This window comes from Haliaeetus albicilla, chromosome 4 (assembly GCF_947461875.1).
Source record: "Haliaeetus albicilla chromosome 4, bHalAlb1.1, whole genome shotgun sequence".
Lineage (NCBI taxonomy): Eukaryota > Metazoa > Chordata > Aves > Accipitriformes > Accipitridae > Haliaeetus > Haliaeetus albicilla.
Genome location: NC_091486.1, coordinates 1,924,167 through 1,941,139, shown reverse-complemented (window position 1 = coordinate 1,941,139; position 16,973 = coordinate 1,924,167).

The window sequence follows — 16,973 nt, the reverse complement described above, 5'->3', positions numbered from 1 at the left end:
ATATCCATTTCCCAAGCAAAGCAACATTATTTTAATCAAGTCCATCTGCTAGAGCTTGGAAAGGGCAGGAAATGTGAAAGAAAGGTGGGTTATTTTACAAACGTATTATTTGGATACACAGCAGGAGTATACCTTACATACTACCTATTGGTGTTGGACCAAGTGTGCTCTGTTATTTCCTTGCAGACATTCCTCTGTTGTCCAGCTGAGGAAAAAGGCAGCCAGGCAGTATGGCCTAGTCCTGCTTCTCTTGTCCTGATGTGCAATTAGGTTGAGGCCAAGGTGCTCGCTGACACCCCTGGCTGGGAACCACCCTCAGCCCCTCAGCACTTGCCGTAGATTTACATGCTCCAAATTCCCCCAGCTGAAACCTGCGCTGCCAACTTGCTGTAATCCCACAGCAAATGTATTTTAACACACATGTTTTTATTAAAGCTGATGGTGGCTAATTTGCACCGTCTTCCTTCTCTGCAGCTAATGGCAAAGCCCTGTGTGCCAGCTTGGGTTGCCCAAGTTCCTGAGCCTCTGCCTGAAATACCGTATGCCAACTGGACTGTAATTTGAAGGCCAGACAAAGAAAATTATCTTGAACTTCTCAGTCATTGGAAAATCTCCTTCCTGAATCCTGCACTCGAACCCTGGGATAGCTGTCCCAAAGGGCACAGTTTCCAAGAAAACTGCAGCGCTCCTTTTAACCAGCCACCATGTTTAGAAATCCTTACGGCTTTCACTTGCTGTGTGGCCCTGACATTTTGGTAATTGCTTCACTCTTTGTGCAGCCTGGCTCTGTGTCTTTTCTGATGAAATGTTTCCTGGTTCAGGTGTTTCACTCCTGCTTATTAACTCATCCTTTCTGGTCATGCTCAGTACTATTTTGTCTGTATTGTATTTGGGAAAGAGGGTGAGAAGTACTTATGTCGGTCTTTTCTTTGGTCATCCTCTTTGGGATTGTGTTTATAACACTTCGTATTGCTCAGAAGCGTAAGGGGCAGCACTGAACTCTCCTGCCCAAAATTCAAGTGCTTGTTCCCATGCAACATATTAAGGCCAGCATGTCCTGTTATGCGACGCTGTTTGCCCATTTCAGGCTTCTCTCTGTCACATCCTGACCACGTGCTTTAGTCATGTCACAAAACCTAAGGTATGCCTAGTATTTGGGTGGCACTATTCATAAGACAATGCATCTGCCTTGGGATCACGTGATTGATGCACTTCACTTGATGAAACTACTTGTTTCATCAAGAAGATGCTTATAAAATTCTTTGTTTATTAAGGTTGCACTCAACGATCTTAAGGGTCTTTTCCAACCTCAATGATTCTGTGATCTTTGGAATCTATCTATAGATATGAATCTGGCTAGCTCTGTTTTTCTTTGACATGGCCAAGCTTATACAGACCGATAAAACTTTAGCGATAGCACAGACTTTTTGGACAAGTTGTTAAAAGGTGTTGCAAATTAATATTTACAGGCAACAAGGATGCTGTGCATCTGAACTTGTTTGGAGAACTTAATTTTATTTAACAATCTAGACTAAGAAGGGGTTTCCAAGATGTGCTGTCATCTGTCACCTCCCACCCAGACGCTTCGCCATAGGTTCCACAGAATTTAGAAAACATACCAGAAACCATATGCTAGCCCAAGTATAAGACTCATTAACTGAAAATGTCGGAAAAAAAGATCAGCAGAATTCTTTCTCATCTTTATTTTTGTTGTCTTCTGTTCTGACTCCATGTTCAGTTTCAGTTTTCCTATCTAGGTTAGGTGTTTGGGGATTTCTTTATCTCCTACTGTGATTTCTTCATGTCCGAGTTTCTTTTCTAAAGACAGCCTTTCTGTCTCTGGCTGATAAGCCGTTTTTTTGGAAGATCAGGTGGTTTTTTTCCCTCCACTTGTCTTTACCTTCTTTTTCCCTAGTGTTGTTTCTCTCCACTGGCCAGTTATCTCTTCCCTTCCGGAGAGCACGTCTGCCTTTTCTTTCCCTTCTATTTTCTTTTCCTTGCTACCACTGTTATCTACACTTCAGTTTGTCTCATATCTGTATGAAAAAGTTTACTCCCACTTTTCTTCTTATTCCTTTCAGCCAGCATTCATCCAACCTTTTATTTCTCTTTTGTTTATATCTCATTGGTATTTCAAGTTAAGAAAAAAATTTACTGCTTTTGCTTAAAAGAAGTAGATCTGACTGGGTTTGCAAGGCCTTTTGGTGCAGGACTATGTCACAAATGGACCCAGAATAACCTACAGTGTCAAACATAAGATCATTTGCAATTTGGCGACTATATGTGATTTTGACATGAAACCAAATTGGATTTTTGTGTGTGTGAATTTAACTTTATATTCCATGCTTTCTTGACCAACAGTCCTAAAAGCCCTCTTTGTTTCAGAACGGCCATTAGTAAGTATTGCCATCCGCTCTGAGAGCATGCCAGCTATTGACTGAACCTGGCTTCTCTGCAATTGCTCGTAGCTGGAGATACTACTATACACTTACTCTCCACCCTCAGGCTAACACGACCACTTTGCACAACACCACCTCATGTCATGAAGATACAAGGTACCTACGGTTACTCTAGGAAAAACTGAGACTATGCATGGAGCACCATGCATGGGGTGGCAGAAGGTCCTACGAACCCCTGCAGAAAAACTGCAAGGGAAATTTGGACAGTGATTTCCAGCATTCTGATCTATACCAAGTGGATGCCATTTGTACAGCTTCTAATATTAGGGGTGGTAACAAGATCCATTGAGACGTCTCAAGAAAAGCTGGTAAAAATGCCTCCCATTTTAAAGCTTTATTGCCATGTTCAAAAGTTGGTATTTTGATGAAAATGTTGAAGGACTCCAGGAATTCGGTGAAAATTTCTGGGATATATTTTTTCTGCTCTTAACTTGATTTTTGCATTACCATTTTACACCAAATTAATTTATCAGTTTATATGCACATACCTGTGTATATGTGCATATATGTATGTATTAGATATGGATAACCTTAAACAGGTTTTTTGTTGTGTTTTTGTTTTCTTTTTGTATGACTTGGGCCTTTTTAAGTGACAGAAATAAGACTTCACTGGCTTCTGCATAGGCATAAGTTTACAGTTATGTAGGTGGGCTGGGTAATTAATGCTGTGGTGGTGTTGGAGAGATTGCATGAATTGCCACGATAGGGAGCAGACCTTGTACCATATGTGTGTTTGTACTGCATGCCAAGATGGCCCCAAACTGCAAGACTTCTCCAACTAGTTTTAGAAAACAATCATTAGTGAGCAGTATCCCCAAAGTCTTGTGGTCTGACAATTTATTGAAATTAAATCGTGATAGATCTTATTTGAAAACGTTTATTAATATCACCATGCTGTTTATCACCATAGCTATAAAAACACATATACTGTTACAGAATTGTAGAAAACAAGAATAAGTACAAAGCGATGTAGAACAGCTTACTGGCTACAGTATGTGGGATAAATTAAGTTAGTGATGAATTTTTTTAACAATATGTTGTATACTTAAAGGAAATCAACATCTATGTTGTTTTGCATCTGCAGTATTGCTTTTCTTGTATTTTCTGGTAAGTTTTGATTTAATAGGTATATTTTGCAACACCTCTGTTAACATTTAACAAAAAATTAATCACTAAATATAGTAACTTCTGTTGACTCCTAGCTACCCTCCACGCAATTTCTACAGTTTTGACTCTGTAGTCTGTGCCACATGCAAACAGGTTTCAAATGATTAAATTTCCCTCTTTGTTATTCCATTCTGTTTCCCTTAAGGATTTCGGACATATAATTTGGGGACTCAGTCTAGTTTTTATTTTATATCCAGTAAAATATCTTTAAAGTGGTTTTTTTTTGAGTACCTTTGCACAGAAGAAAACAAAGAACCAACATACAATTATCAGCATTTAGCTTTCTCATAAATATCTAGCTTAAAATGGCTAACAGCTGGCTATCTGTTTCTAGGACAGTAGTGCAATATCAGTCTCCAAACATGTTCTTGCAGCATATTAAAAGATTTTCAGCTTTTTTTTAGCCAGACCCAGTAGCCACTGAATAGATCAAGAAGTGTTTACATTTTGTTCTCTATTCAGCTTCAGTTCCATCTAGTTAAACACGAGGGGGATGTAATATATTCATTTGGCAAGAAAATTCTGTATTCTTTTGAAGCGATGAATGATTCAGCAAGGCACTATCAGAGTCGGTAACAGTTTTGCTAAGCTGTCCTACACTCCATTGTCAAGTTATCAAAATACACTGCAATAAAGGACACTTTGCATTCTCCAATTTTATACTACTAGCCCACTAATATTCTCTATAACACATAGTCCATACATTATCTAATATGCCTGTTTGCTCAGATTCTCTGCCTACATTGCTTTATAGTTTAACTTCATTATTAGCTACCTAAGAAGTTTCTGTATACATAACTATTTTAATAGAATAGACCCTTTGTATGTCTATGGCTCTTTCTTTTATAATGCAGCAGATTTTTTTTAATCCTACCCTAAGTGAAATCAAATCTCAGCTGTAAGCAGCGTCAGAAATGAATCCAATGTCTGAATGGGCATGGCATTCAGACTAAATTACATTTTTACACCTTTGACATATTGTCTGACTGTGAACTTGTAGACAAGTTGGTGGGCAGTAGGTCCTGGCAATGTCTGAAAAGCATATATGTACGTAAGACTGTATAATGACCACTTAAAATCTTTTTTTGCGTTTACCCTTGCATCCCTGAGGTAAGAAAGTGCTATTGTCTCTGTTTTACAGATAAGGGAAAAGTACTTAAGGAGAGTATTCACAAAGGCCAGCTATGGCCTGCAGGGACTAATGTTCCTAGACTTTTTCTGTAGATAATGGAAAGTGCTTTGAAATATGTTTTGCTAGAGCTCTTCTCCCTCCATTTCCTAAACCTAGCTTTCTGGACCACCCTTCCACCTGCTGCCAAATGGCTTGCCAGAGTTGCACGTGAAATCTATGGAAATGTGAGGAATTGCAGTGAGGCCCCCCGCACAGCCGCCTAACTTGTGCTCTATCTTTCCTCAGGGCACTTCTTGTTTTGCTAAGGGAAGGAAGAAGAGTTAGGTTGAAGCAGTTGAGCTGAATCATGCCCCCAGCAATCTGTGATAACACTAAGTTATGGGCACATAGACCTGTGCGTGCTCACTGCAGTGCCTGGAACTGCAGTGGCACATGTGCCACTCTTTTTTGACTTCTGCAAAATCCCCTACGCTTTGCCATCAGATATGTTGTCATGTACACAGGTAGCAATGGAAAAAGCAGTGTCACGCTTTAAGTTCAAATGAATAAAAAGGATGCATTCCAACAGGCAAAAATATTTCCATAAATACTTTCAAAATATGGAGAATAAAAATTTCTTAGCCACCCCAGCTCTGGCAGAGTTTGGACAAAACAGGTAGGTCATTCTGGGTTCAGAACAGGCACAGAAATTTGCATCCAAAATGTAATTTGTTTAGACAATGTTAAGCTCCTGAAAACACAGAATTAGAATTAAATGCCTCTCAGCCATAACCATGGCACTGCAGTCATGATGCTAGAATATGCTGGAGCACAAGTACTTTAGACAAACATAACAGGCTGAACAAACAAGCAAGAAACACACCATATGCATAAAGGAAGCAATTTGTAAGCATTCGTGTTCTCCAGCAAGGCACAGAAAGCAGGCACCAGTCAAAATGATCAGCAGTTAACCATTTCACTGAATTTAAATATAGTAAGTAGTGTGTCCCTGACTATCACTACTTTAGTTGTCACTTTGTCATTGCTGGTAGTATTATTTTTAGCTCTTCTTTTCCATATTTCACTTTCTAAATAAAGCTGTTGAAAATATAAAACTTAGCAAAGAAGTTTGATAACTAACATCAGTGGTCAGAAAACACAAAAGCTTACGCTATCCTCCTCAACTTTGTACCTTGTCTTTAACTTGTGTGGTCTATAGGACCATCAGGATGAGGGTATGAGGAGTCAAGCTTACCGATTAAGTCTGAGCTGCATTTGAATGAAGATTTCAGTTGGAAGTGCTGTGGCCAAGGTGAACTAAAATGAGAGTTAAAGAGACCCAGGGAGGTGCTGGTCTGAGGGAAGAGGTGAGGCTGTGGTCAAAGAGCAACATGGGGTCTGGATGCCGCGTTGGTACTATACTTCCAAATGAATTCTTGGCTAAGAGTCAGATCCTGATTAGTTGTATAGTATCCGGTGTACAGGGAGGAAAAGCACGGTTGTTACTTGTGTTCAAATCATTAGTTCTGTGTTCTGGCTTTGTTTCCTAAGAAAGGTAATTGCAGTCTGTGTAACTTCCCCCAGCCCTGGAGGGAAATTACAGAATAAGGATTGAAAAAAAAGCTTCTAAGAAGCTGCATGTATGGTGGTATCACTTGAGGAGTTCTGATAATCTGACTACTCGGCTTTTACATTTCATTTAATTGAAGATATACATTGGTGACTCTCTGTGTAAACATACAGTGTGGAGTTGTACTATGCAACTCGGGGATTAGTATTAATGGTGATCTGGAGGCATATTACAATCAGGGATTGTAACATGCATCATAGATGTCCAAAGATACATTTTAACCTAAAACATTTATGCCGCATCATTGTTGAAGAGATTGACTTGCTTTATTTTATTCTCTAGTTGATCTTCCCAGCCAGCCCTGAATTATTTTTGCTTTGTCTTCAGTGTCATGTTTGTTACATTTCTTCTACATAGTCATTTTGACGTGCTTCTGAATATCAGTCTGTAATCATGGGTCTATTCGCTCTACTTCATCCCATGCTTGTCTCAGAAAAGGTTGTTGGAAAGATCCTAAAGTTTAAAACTGTACAGCTAAAAACCCCTCTGCTTCTCTTATAAGCTAATCTCAAACCCTTTTGTTTCTGGCATGCATCTATATAGCCGAGATAAGTAAATAGTGAGTCCCTGAACAGACGGCCATGAAGTCCATCACTTGTATGCCAACCAATTTGGTAGCTATCAGCCCTTCTGCGAGATAGAGGGTAAACCAAGGAGGTAAACTCAATGTTCATCCAGTATCCTTTCTGTATATTTTTTTCCTAGGCTTTGCTCACATTCTCTACAACCTAAGACAATCTCTGATTAAATATGGTTACCACGCTTAATAATCATATTCTTGTAAACTTTATTTTAATTGTTAAATGGAATAGACTAATATTACCCTCGGTATGCAGATGAAGCAAACAAATTCTCTTGTTTGAATTGTAGATGATGATCTTAACTGAGTTTTGGGTATGCTACAGTTTCTACTGATATTTATATCAAGGAAAGCCACAAATCTGAAGAGTTTGTTTATAGCTGCAGACAAGCTTAGCTAATTACTAATCAGACCTTAGTAACACCAGCTTTTGAAGCATGATCCGAGATTTGGACAACACTTACTTTTGATTTGTATTTACTGAACACTTCAAAATTGGTATTTTAAATGAGTATTGGTGAAAAGTGGTTAAACGCACGTTCATTCATTCACATTCCTTTTGGGCAGTTTTGTAGAACAGCTTTCACATGCTGTTCCTGCTTTCAAAATGTCATTGGTCTTTAAGAGATGAAAACAGCACAGGTACCAAGGGAAGACACCTGCCTGTCTCTACTTTCTTATATGTACATTTTCAACACGTCTCCTTAGAGGTGACACCAGCTCTAGGCTAAGTAAGTGTCTGCATGTGCCATTCTTCTTTCTACTTGTGCTGTCTATCCCTGACCATTCTGCTAGATCTGTTGTACTTTTAAAGATTTAATATTGTGTGTCATGGTAATACTGAGTATTAGTATGGAATATTTCAGAGATCTGAGCACAATGACATCCAGGTCTTTTTTCTGAGAATAATACTTAAGGTTTCATCAGTGTTCAGGCTATACTTTCCAGAACATGTTGTATTTATCAACTGAATTTGCTCTGCCATTCTCATAAATTCCTTTGCTTACTTTAATACCTAAAGGCTTCTTACTCTTTCTCTCGAAGGCAGTCTTTACCTCTGTGATTAGTCTCTTGCATACTTTTGAAGAATTTTGTCATCTGTTGAAAAACCCAAGATAATCTGGATTTTCTTTACCATCATCTATTTTGCTGATGTTCTATAAAAGTTTTAAATTAAAGAGAAGTATTTGATGTAAACAAGATGATTTGGCCAGTGGCTTTCAAGTATAAAGCTTAGTTGTTTTATAACATTATTTTTAATTTATATTTCAGGCTCTATTACCAGCTTTTTATCTGTAATTCCCTAGGTTCTTGCAGATCTCTTAGAAAAGTATTATTTGGCCATGGAGTTACATAGCACTTTAATTTGGCTGGTTTGATCCAACCTCTGCTTTTTTACTTTTGACGTTTCTCTGTGTGATAGTCTACCTTTGTTATATTTAAAGAAAAGATAATTCTCCAGTTTCTTCTATAATAAAAAACTGTACAGATAAATACTTTAGCTTTTCAAGAGTCTTTATTCTACAAAATTACTTTCTTTATACCCTTGTGGCTAAGCCTATCCCCTAGCTCTCTTGCAACTTGCCTGCTTCAGAGATAATTAAAGTTTTTATAACTTTGTCTGATCTTTGCATTCTCTCTTAGCTCATCTGTTACATCCTGTGTTTTAACTACCAGAGTTTATTACTTACACAGCTTTGAAAGAAAAAAATGTGTTCCACATCTCTTGTGCTGTTGGCATGATAACCTCTAACCTCTGTGGTTCCATTCTCTATTTTAAGGCATGCAGAAAAAAAGAAATTTTTCATACTCTTGCCACTTTGTGTATTTCTTAATGATTTGTCTTTTTTTTAATGTACACTTTCCTTTTTTTTTTTAGATGGTACAGTTTTTACTGAGATCTATTGTGTAAACATTAAACACTTGGAAAAGTTTCAGAAACAAAACTGACAAGTTAACTGCTGTACTACTAAACCATTACATTAGACTTAGTAAAGACATCATAGCTTCTTTCCACAAATAAATCACTTGCATTTTTGTCTCCTGCTAAATAGACATTCTTGAGATGTGAAAATCTGTTACAAACTTAGTATAGCATTGGAAAAATGGTTACATATTAAATAGCTAAAACTGGTATATTAAGTCTTTAATTAGTCTTTTACTAAAATATTGTTCATGACTGGCATATCTCTGTAACTCTTACCATCTTCAGTTAAGAAAAATATCTTATTTCTGGGAGGAAATTTAAAACTGAAAGTAGACCTTCTTAAAAATGGATGAAAACATGATTTCTGTAATATTTATCTTTAATATTAATTTTCACAAATGGCTAAGCAAAATCTTTTGTGAAGATGATGATCTGAAGTGAAGATTGCTCCAGATACTTGGGCAAACAAATAATTATTCGTAATGAAATTCAATCAGTAAAATTTCAGCTTGTATCTTCCCATATACATATGGTATGCTGCCTATCAGGTGCTTCATATGGACACTCATATCTAAACACTGTTCTCAGTCATGTGAGTTAGTCTCTTTTTTGCACAAGAAAGTACATGGATAAGTAGTTCAGGAGAAAAAAAGGACTTTGCCAGTCTGAGTCAAGAAAAATGAAAAGAAATTTTATTTTACAATAGGTGTGCATACAAGAAAATGGAATGAAAACAAAACCTCAATTAGAACTCAGAAGCATATTCTGGGAAAGAAAGTTATAGAAAGAAAAGAATTTATTGTGGATAATTCAGGGTACTAATAAATGTTTAACCGCCAGATCAAAAGGAAATAGCAGAGCTGTTTCAGCAAGAGGTCCTTAAATTTATTGGTTTATTCTTACTTTGCATTTACAATAACATGGCATCAGATCTTTCTTGCATATCCTGTTTTATCCCCCTGATGTTTCTGTCCTCCATGGAGCCACCCCGCAAAAAACCTGGGGCATGCACATGAACCTGTATAGAATATACACCAAATAATATCCTTTGATATATAGCAACTGCCAGTACAAAATTTATTTCTGTAAAAGAAAACCTCTGCAAATAGCAGTAACCTTGGCTTTCCAGCATTAATTATTTTTCAAGTTAACCCATGTAAATCATGTGAAAAGTTAACGCTTACTGCATAATACAAAACCACCATCAACATTTCTCACATTATTATGATAGTCATGCTTATGCCACAGTAATACATTTCCCATTACAGCTCCTTCTTCTTAATTCATAAACCATAAAATATAATAACCACTAAAAATGTATGGTTGGTTTTTTTTGTTGTTGTTGTTTTGGTTGATATACTAAACACGAATACAGCATTTTTTTCCTTAAAACCATAAAATTTAGTTCATCAGATATCTGCATCATTCGACTTCATTTGACCTCTGTGCTTGGAAAATGCATATATATAGAGCACTTTAGATTTAGTCAATATATATTACATTGACAATAGTAGTTATGTATCTACTTAATTATATCCTCAAAGTGCCACTGTTTGTCTGCATGTGTATTACTTTGGCCAGTTTCACTGATTCCTCCTTCCACAGTGCGCTGCAGAGTTAAGCAGTCTGAAGATTTAACTGGAACAATCTTCAGAGCTCTCTCAATGCCTACAGGAGGATATTCTAAAGGTTCAAGTGAGCCTCAACCTCACAAAACACCTGCCAGAGCTCCCTGTAAAGGCAACTGAGAGAGGCTCCTCCAGAGAGGGCTCTGGAGCAGGAACCTCAGCTGCCCCAATTTACTTGCTGAGGAGTACCCCTCTCTGTTGGCCATGGAGCAAGCCAAAGGATATTAACTTCATTATGCTACCATTATTAGATTTTGTGAACCTGTACGTACAGCTACATAAGCTCTCTACACAATGTGCTACAACAGGCTTTTTGAAACACTTGGCTTTTTAATCCCTTATCTATTCTGCATTGTGAAACTTTTGGTGACGTAGCTGCCCAGCCCTTGCCGACAGTGAGCATGCTTTATCTGTAGCACAGCAAATAGAAGTCATATGTCCAACAACTTGTTTATATTTTGTCCATCTTTTTGTATTTCACCTTGGCATGAAAATGTCTTATTTTCTCCTTTGTGATTTTCCCAGAACACCTAAGAACAGGCCCTGGTAGCCCACCTGGTAGGACTGGGGTCACATACGAACAAAAACATTAGTGACTTAGAAGCCTAAACCATTGATTTCAGGACAACGTAGGCTCCTGCAAGACTGTGTACTTTTCAATAGTGTGACACACAAATTCCCAAGTTGGCAGCAGTAGCTTCAAATAGCTCTGTACCACAAGCTACAATGGTCACATCTCTATCAGGACTTGAGCATGGAGATGCACAATGGAAAGGCACTCTGTTGTGCACTACAGCCATAACACAAAACCAGTGCTTTTAGTAATTTTACAAGAAGAACAGACTTTACATGGGCTGTCTATTAATATGGTTACTTGGGCTGGAAGTGATGTGCTGATTCCTTCTTTTCTTTCTTTGAATACTGAAATAAGGATATAGCTAGTGCAGACTGAATTATTCTTGTATAATAGAGGCCTTACAAAGTTATTACTCAAGCAGGATAAGCTATAACATTATGAATCCATAGGCATTGTGTTAATGACTGGTTTCTTCAGCTTTGTCCAGAACACTACCATTTAAATGTACTGCTGTGGTTAAAGCAGTGAATGAGGGAGAAATTGAGTCATTCGATAGACATAGATTGTAGTTAATGTTTGCATAATTTTATTTAATAATGTTACATTTTTTTATGAAAACATCTATAAAATATGAAAAAAGAATGCTCCAGTCACTATTACTGCTCTAGCATTTTAAGACACATTTTCAATTCTCCCTTTATCTCCTTATTCCTGTCCAGTAAAGGATCAGAGACATCAGATTAAAATTGTTTCCTTGGATAACACAATATATTGAAGCACCTTTTTTTTTTTCTTTCTCTTCGAAGTCATACTCAAGTGATATTCACTCAGTGGAAAGTACCTACTTATGCCTTCACTGTAGAGTAAATTATACACATTTCTACCAGACACTGGTTTGTCCTTTATTGTTAGGCTTTTATTTCCTTAATAACTTGCACCAGCCTATCATTTTAGACATCCACCAGCTTTGACTGTTTTTGTCAGGGACAGCACACTGAAGAGATTTTCAGGACCTCACCAGGGAAGTAGATTCTGCTAGCCTTAGTGCCTAGAGTTTCTTTATTGAATAATAGGAAGCCTACTCTTCCTTGAAAAATAAGGATGACGTGAGTCTGCTTTGTTTGTGATCTCCTTTCTTTATACGGAAGTGAGCAGGTTTGCCACCCTCTTGTGTAGGTGGTTGAAAATAAGAATTGAAACCATGTTGTAATAGATACACTTTTACACTGTTACCTTAGCTCAAGGAGGCTTCGGAGCCACCAGCTACGATGAACTCCGGATGACAGTTTCTATTCTAGAACAACGTGAAGCACCAAGCAGCTTTTCCAGAATGTGTGAATGTATGTAAATAACCTAGAGCAATGGTACCACACTAAGTGACACTCCTGTGCAAAAGCAGGAGTATGATGTTAGAACCTTATTCTGTACTTCCAACTCAAGAGAAAAGTGATAATGTTAACTCCATACCTGCCGACAGTTAAAATCGCACCAAAATCTTCTTTAAAGTCTTGAGGGAAGTGGAGGGTTAATGCCACAGTCTCATGAATTCAGTGTTCTTCATTTCTTGACCTGGTTGCTGTAATATGCCCAAAACCTGCAACAAGAAAGAAGGAACAGCATCACAAACTTCCTGAGCATAGAGCTTAAGAATCCTAACGCAATCAGTGTGTTAAAAGCATTCTCAGGTAACTATGCTACCTGAAGACCTTCTGTCAATTACAAGATGAGTTTAACCAGAGGCTGAATTAGGATTTATTTGTGTTGAAATCATGCAGTCATAGAATAAAAAAAGGATAGCAGAAATAAAATTTAGATGCTGTTGTCAAACTATGCAGACTTAAGGGAGAATACACCTGGAAGACAAAAGAAGATGAAGGGAGAAACTTGGATGTTTGGTACAACTAAGGTGCTGTATTTCAACAAATTATCTACTTCAGTGTGCAAGCTAAAACAAAATCTTTAAAAGTCAGCCAAAGAAAACACCACAATGAAATTCAAAGAGGACTGGAATAATTTTCTTTCAAATCAATATATTTTCCAAGTGATAATTATTTTTCAGATATATGAAATAGGGAAGTCAGAGGTACCACAAATCATACTAGTATTTTCCCTTTACAAAATGAAAAAAAAAAAAAAAAGGAGTATTGAGAAAAAAGAGAGAAAATGTCAATAGCCTTCAAAGACTGGAAAAAAAGAAAGTTTATGAGGACATGGTATGAAATGCTTATCTCAAAAATCAAATGAGGAATAATATTTGTGGAAGAAGTCTTCATAAATTTCTGTCATAACATGCAGTGTTCTTTTAATTGACAACATCTGGGGAGAGAAGAAGGAATTTGACAATAGGAAGCATATGATGCAAAAGGCTTGCAAAAATTACGGGAAATGAAATATTTAATTATCTTTTACATATTCAGAGACATTTGAGAGCATTTCCTCCACTAGCATTTTCATTTTGGAAGCACAGAGTAATGAGATCAGATCGGGTTATTTTGCTTCTACATGTATAAATGTCTATGCTGCCTCCCCCCAAAAAAGACAAATTTAAAAAAAGCATTAAAAATGAATGAACAATGTTACAGCTTTGTGGTAGGAAATCATATTTTGAGTTCAGATGCAAACAGCATTCTTTCAAATCACAACTGATCAACAAAACGAATGTGGCCAGGATTAATTGGCTATAGTGGGAGTCTAATGACTGCAGGAAGGAAAATATTGATGGGGCTGATACCAGAGGAAAGAAAAAAAACACCTTGAGATTCTGCAATGTCAGTGAAAAATAGAAAGATTCATCTTAAAAGGAAGGAACAACTGGAATAAAAAAAACCAAGAAGGGCCTCAAGTTTCTTAAGAGTAAGATACCAGCAGCACGAAACCTAACTGGCAAATGCGAGCGAGCAGATGAGTGGCACAGTTTCACAAAGCCCTCTTTTGCCACAAAACCAATAAACCTGCACAGTTTGGCTTGACTCCATACTGGTACATCTATCTTCTATCCGAATGCACTCCCTAGAATTACAGTAGCTTTTGCTGGTGTTCACAGGTCCCAGCTGAATACAGCCTAGTGCCTACCCTACAGCCTGTTTCTGTATCATTTTAACTACGTAAATTGGGAAACAGGAGTACGTAGAAGAACCCAAGGTATACATCTGTGGATACTGCCAGTGTTAAATCTGTGGTTTCAAATTCTTTGAAGTATTCCTAATAAGCAGAAGTTTGTAAACAATTTATATGCTGCTTTATCCTCACATAAAATAGAACAGTTTCAGATTATGTCAATATGTTGAAACTGTTCTCTGACTTTAATTAATTGATGAATAGGAAAAAAAAGTCTGAAACTAACCAATTCTTAGTTGTAAATAATGCACCCTGTTTTGTAAGAACTTAATTAGAAAGGGTTTCCCTTTCAGCAGTAGAGCGCTCATAATTCTATTAGAAAGTCTGAAATAAATAGGCTTAGAATTGGGCAGCTGTTCACAAATTAGCACTGTCACAGAACTCAACTTTTTTTAATCCTTTTATTATGCAGACTCAAGATTTACTTCAACCCACAGTACACCATTATACTTGCAATTTAACTCATTCTTAGCTATGTGCTGCTTCAGTATGAGTGAACCTACACAGAAACACAATGTTATTTTCAGCTTATGCAGAGAAGCAGGAGAAGGCTATACTATTTCTTTGGTGGAGTTACAAACCTTAACTGAGGTAGGAAAAAGTTAATGGCTGATAGCAACCTAGTACATTCTGTCTTGCGCGAAATTTTGACAGCAGCATTGAAGGAGGCAATTAAGCCACTTCCAGGTTTGAACGTTACTTGGAGGCTGACTACAACACAGCAGATGCTCTCCGAAGGTGTGGGTGGCATCTTCCCACCACAAGAAAGATTTCAGTGAACTGCATGGTTTCAGATGGATTCATGTAATTCCTTGCAAAATTAAACCAAATTAATGCATTTTTTAACACGGGAAATTCTGCAAGCAATATGAATGACATTTGGGTAATGCCTCAGGAAAACATTTGGAAAGAGTACTTACAAAGGGAAATCTAATTTCTCCTTTTATAGTAGACTGTATTTCTTTACAAGTAATATTTCTGTTATTGTTGTAGGTACCAAGGCCAAACCCCTCTGCATTTAAATGGAGTAAACGCAAATGTGTTGTGAGACACCGAGTTTACACCACAATGGGTAATGACTGTTCATTTATTTGTAAGTATGAACATTTGCGGTTTATTTTTGAGCCAAAAAGATTGTTGGCCGCTATTATACACATGAAAATGTGATATCTCATTTAAAATGTGGCAGCAGTTACTGACAGAAGCAAAACTAACCCCCAGAAAACACTGTACATAGAATATCTGTTTTCCAAATATGAATGAGGTCACCCTTGGATGTGATCTATGTGTTATTAAAATGAAAGATTTCCCTAGGCAGAAAGCCATTAAGCCTGAATTAATGCCATAAATATCTAACAGCTACTTCAGGTGAATAATTCTGATTAAAATATCGCTGTAGTTTTCTCAAATCACACTCCATGAATATTAGTCTGGAAATTAAGAATACAATGTTTATCACATACTAACATGCTTATACATGGTACAGTGGAGAATTTGCTGCGAGTTTCATTAAGTATTTGGTGGTGTGCCTTTGGCAGGGAGAGGAGGTACCACTGGTGCCTCTGGCATAGTCCCAGTTCAGTGGCTGCAGTGCCCACTCGGGATGTCAGGACTTGGATTTAATTTCCTCCCCTGCCTAGGAGAACTTCAACCTGCAGCTCCCATTTCCCATGAGAACTTGGGAGACTGCTGGCTAATGAGGCAGGAAGGAAATTTCTCTCAGTCCATCCTATTAAAGTCGTATCACTTTGTACAGAATCATTAACTATTAATTGGGCCAGAAAGAAGGTAGGGTGATGCTGTGGATAGTTGGGCCCTAAGCCTGCCTCCAATCAATGATTAATTTTCTCCTGTTAAAGAACCTTTAGAGCAGGGACTTGGACCCAGGCCTGCTCACTTGAAGTGGTATGAAATTACCATCTATTGCTGGCACGTGCGGGGACACAGGGGGATGCAGCGCAGAGACTGCCACCCTTACACTGACCAAATTTGTAATGCGGCACACCACTCTCTGCATGCAGCAGCAGCATGTAAAAGCAGAGTTTCTAGACCTTTGTGTCCCTCTGCCTGCAGCAGATAGCTAACTTGCTACCTCCTGAGGCTGGGAATATACCAATTCCTACCATGCAGAGCTGTACAAGCATGGATATTTGAAAAAGCTCAGCAATGAAATGCCCTGTAGACCTTGCTCACTGGCAGACTGTCTGCACACAGCTCACACCTGGGAGACCAAATGTATGAATTCAGGCCTCCTCGAGCAGAGTTGAGAATTATTTACAGGTCTTCCGCACCCTTGATGAATGATTTACGCACTGCCCCACTGGGCTGAAAGAAGGCAGCAGGCAACCATGCCCTCTGAGTTTTGTGCAAAGTCCAACTGAAAAGAGATGCTCAGAAAAAGTCTACTAGACCAGACAAAATGATACCTCCTAGGCAGCGTCACCCCGAAACACCACCCAATTATAGTGTATTTATTTGCCCACTGATACCTTTTTTTTGTAAGCAGCAAGTGCATTTAGAGTATCATTCGGTTCACAGTTAAAGGAAGGGTGATCTTGATTTTAAAAAGAATGCTCATTTTACTTCCGAGTTACAGATATGCAATTACACATGTGAAACAAAAATGAGAAGAATAATACAGGTAACTACATTTAGCCACTGCCATCTCAAAGGAAGATAAACTTCCTATTCACTGTCAAGGAAGTAACTCAGATGTGCCTGGGTTTGCCAACCTCCCTTTTCCCTGTGTGAATTATATCTCTTGTGGCTTACGAGCT